Here is a 4,547-nt window from a genome sequence, read left to right as displayed (position 1 = left end):
CACACTACATAGATGGAACAATAATAGCACCACCTGATCCTAAGGCTGATCCAAATGATCAATTAGAATGGCTCACAAAGAATTGCATAGCTCTTCGAACCTTACGCAAGTATGTATCAGATGACCTCATTTTTCACATTGAGAAGTGTAAAACAATCAAAGAGGCTTGGGATATGTTTCAGAAATTATATGGACAAGTTGATGGAATCAGAGGCTATCAGATTGACAATGACCTCACCAACTTGGATCCCAAGAGTTTTGATACAATCCAAGATTATGTCACCAAAGCAAATGAGCTAAGAGCAAAGCTTAAGGATTGTGGAATTGACAAAAAGGATGCTTAATTGATATTCAACTTGTTGGATAAGCTTGCACCAGAATATGCAGCATTTGTGTCTAGCTTCCAAACTCATTGTTTAACAGTGGGGAGTTCTTATGTTATGCCTTCATTTGATGCTTTCATAGAAATGTTGATATTGGAACAAACTAAGTTGTTGAACATGGGGTTTCTCAAGTCTTCAAAGTCCAAGGCCTTGGTAGCAAATCAAGGAAATCAAGGAAGTCAAGGAAAAGATTCCAACAAGAAGAAGAAGTAATCTAAGTCTAAGCCACACCAGGAAAAAGGACAATCATCCTCTCCATCACAAGGCAATTTTTCATCCTCTTCCAAGAAGGGGACACCACCTAAGAAGGATAAACCAACTTGTACATATTGCAATAAGTATGGTCATGATGAGCATCGATGCCATGCAAAACAAGTTGATGAGTTAACCAATCTTCTCAAGAAAAACAACATCAACTTGCCATCTGCCTACACAAAGAAGGATTCATCTCCTTCTTCTTCCTCACAGTCTAAGGGAAAAGGGAAAGCATTTGTGGCTAAAACAGGTTCTTCACAGCAATGGATACTTGACTTGGGTGCCTCATATCACATGGGTTCTACAAAGGAGAAGTTTTTTTCATTGGAGCCATCTAAGGTACCTCACATTTACATAGGTGATGATAGACAAGTAGAGGTTGAAGGGAAAGGTTCAGTTGACATGGATGATGGAACATTTGAGAATGTTCTCTATGTTCCTAACTTGTCTACCAACCTTCTCTCCATCTACCAAATCACTCACTATGGGAATGGGAAAAAGGTTGAGTTTACACCAGATTCAGTTGTGGTAAAGGAACTTGATGATGATGCCTTGGTAGCAGTGGGACAAGTCAATGACAACTCAAGGCTTTATTCATTCTCCCACTTTGTGCCAAGTTCACCTTCTAGGGCCCTGCTTACTCATTCAAATTCAGAAAGTAAGCTATGGCATGAGCAGTTTGGTCACCTCAACTACCGCTATCTTCAGCAGCTAAGTACTAAAGACATGGTCACAGGTCTACCTTGAATCAGTTTTTCAAAGGGTGTATGTTTAGGTTGTTCCATGGGCAAGCATCCCGAAGAGAAGTTTGATAAAGGGAAAACTTGGAGAGCTCTGGAAGTTCTTCAACTTGTTCACAGCAATGTAGCAAGTCCATTTCCAGCACCTTCATTTAGTAAGGCCTACTATGTTCTTACCTTCATTGATGACTACTCCCGCTTCACTTGGGTCTACTTTCTCATTCATAAGAGTGAAGTATTTGACATATTTCAGGACTTCAAGACTCATGTGGAGAGGCAATCAGGGAAAGTGGTCAAGATTCTTTGCATAGATAATGGAAGGGAATATGTGAACAAGAGACTTGAGAATTTTTGTATATTTGAGGGGATTGATCTTCATCATTCTGTTGCATACACTCCACAGCAGAACGGGGTTGCAGAATGCAAGAATAGAACTCTCAAAGAAATGGCTAGTTGTATGATACATGCACATTCTCTTGATCCCGCCTTTTGGGTAGAGGCTATCAGTTGTGCCACACACATCCAGAACCAGGTTCCTCACAAAGCTTTGCAATGTATTACTCCTTTTGAAGCTTGGGCTGGTAGGAAACTGATTGTGAGACATTTCAGAGTCTTTGGGTGTCTAGCATGGGCTCACACACCTCTGCAGAAACACAAGGCATTGGAACCTCAGAGTCGGCCTTGCATATTTGTTGGATATCCTGAGGGTGTTAAGGCATACAGATTGATGGATCAAGAGACACATGAGGTATTCATTGAGAGGAGTGTTCACTTTAAGAAAAGCTCTCCTAGCTTAGCCTCTCTACCTCCTCCACCTTCCTCCATTGTGGATAGTGATGTTAGTGATTCAGATGATAAGACTCCCTCAACTCTGACTCCTAGGGTTACACCTCCATAGGGTCCACTTGTAGTAGAGGAGCCTCATTCTCCACCTCCACCTAGACCTCATTGGGCTCGACAGACTCTTGAGTCCATGGGTTCTCTTGTTGGGGATCCTTCAGATACACAAAGAACTCGATCACAACATCAGGATCTTCCACACGCATTCATTGCTACCGCTTCCAATCCATAGACATTTAGGGAAGCATCAGGGGTTCCTGAGTGGGACCAAGCTATGGAGGAAGAGTATAGTTCCTTGATGAGGAACAACACATGGGATCTAGTCCATCTCCCTAAGGGGAGAAAGATGGTTCAATGTAAGTGGATCTATTGGACCAAGTTTGCAGCAGATGGTAGTGTGTATAAGTATAAGGCTCAGCTTGTTGCAAAAGGTTTCTCTCAAGTTGTAGGTGTTGACTATACTGAGACCTTTGCACCCATAGCCAAGATGAACTCCATTCATTTGACACTTGCTATTGCCACAGCTCATGGTTGGGTTGTACATCAAATGGATGTGAAGAGTTCTTATCTTCATGGTGATCTTGATGAGGAGATTTATATGAAGCAAGCACAGGGTTTCATCCAGGATACTTCCTTGTTTTGCCGACTAAGGAAATCTCTCTATGGCCTTAAGTAGGCCCCCCAGGGCTTGGTACGCCAAGATGGATTCCTTTCTTCTCTCCGTAGGGTTCACTAGGTGTCATTTCGATCTGAATGTCTACATTTTGCAATAGGATGACTCTCACTTGATACTTGTGCTCTATGTTGATGACTTGATCATTACAGGGAGTACTTCATCCATCATTAGCAAGGTCAAATATGCTTTACATGATAGATTTGCTATGACTAACTTGGGTCTTTTGCACTACTTTCTTGGGATAGAGATTTCACAGTCACCTTCCAGGATTACTCTATCACAGCCCAAGAATGCTCTTGATCTACCTGCATGCTTTCATATGGCTGATTATAAGCTTGCCCCAAATCCCTTTCTTTCAGGAGTCAAGCTTGAGGCTTAGTATTCTTCTCCACCAATTGATGCCACTTTGTATCATCAGCTTGTGGGTAGTCTCATCTACTTGACTCATACACACCCTGATATTTCATTTGCAGTTGGCATGGTTTCCCGCTTCATGCAGGATCCACATGAGCTTCATTGGAAAGCTACCAAACGCATCCTTCATTACATCCAAGGTACACATCACTATGGGATTCACTATGCAGTAGGCACAGGACTTTTCTTGGTTGGTTACACAGACTCTAATTGGGCTGGCGATCTAGTTGATCGTAAGTCTACTTCTAGTTATAGTTTTCACCTTGGTTTGGGCCCCATTTGTTGGCAGAGCAAGAAGAAACATGCTATTGCTCTCTCTTTGACTGAGGCTAAGTATCAAGGTGATGTTAATGCAGCGACTGAGACCATTTGACTCCAGTAGATTCTCATAGAGTTTGGATTCACCACTCCACGACCAATAGTTCTACATTGCAACAATCAGAGTGCTATTGTGATCTCAAAGAACCCAGTCCAGCACTAGTGGACCAAACACATTGAGATTCATATGCACTATATCCGAGAGCTCATCCAGGAGCAGGTCATTGATTTGCAATATTGTCCTATAGCAGAGTAGGTTGCTGACATATTCACCAAACCTTTCACTGAGAGTAAGTTCCAGCAGTTGCGAGCTCTCTTGGGGGTGTGGGATGTGTCATTAGGGGGGGTCAGTTGACTTCTCCTTCCTCTCTTATGGGGGGGACTTTTTCCTCTTTGAGGTTTTGTCCTTCTTCTTTGAGAGCCTTTTGTACATTCTTCTCTCTTTTGGGGGGGAGTTTTTTCCCATTGGGTTTTCTCCTTTTCTCCATTTGTGAGAGATTACATTGCATAGTTTTTCTTGCATTTGCATATTGTACATGGGTACCTATCATGGCCTAGTAGCTAGGACCCATCTTGCATTGTTGACTTGAGTCTTCATTCCCCTAAGTTGCACTTAAGGGGGGTGTTGGTGTAAATAAATATTCATTTTGGATATTATTACACTTACTTAAGTTAACTTAGGATAATGCATCTCTTCGCAGTTTGGATTTGAGACACTTAGGGAAGTGTGCACTTAGGGATAGAGCTTGTAGTAGAAATTCCACCTTTTGTGATCTTATTTTTCTATTGCACTCCACATTCAGTGGGTCATCCACCTCTTGTGGAATATTATATTATTTCTCCTACCTACCCTTAGTATTTCTTACCTACCCTTGTTTCTCATTGAGTCACATGTCATATTTGTGTGCTCATACATCCATA

The sequence above is a fragment of the Cryptomeria japonica genome, chromosome 10 (assembly GCF_030272615.1).
Source record: "Cryptomeria japonica chromosome 10, Sugi_1.0, whole genome shotgun sequence".
NCBI lineage: Eukaryota > Viridiplantae > Streptophyta > Pinopsida > Cupressales > Cupressaceae > Cryptomeria > Cryptomeria japonica.
Note: the sequence above shows the minus strand (reverse complement) of the source record.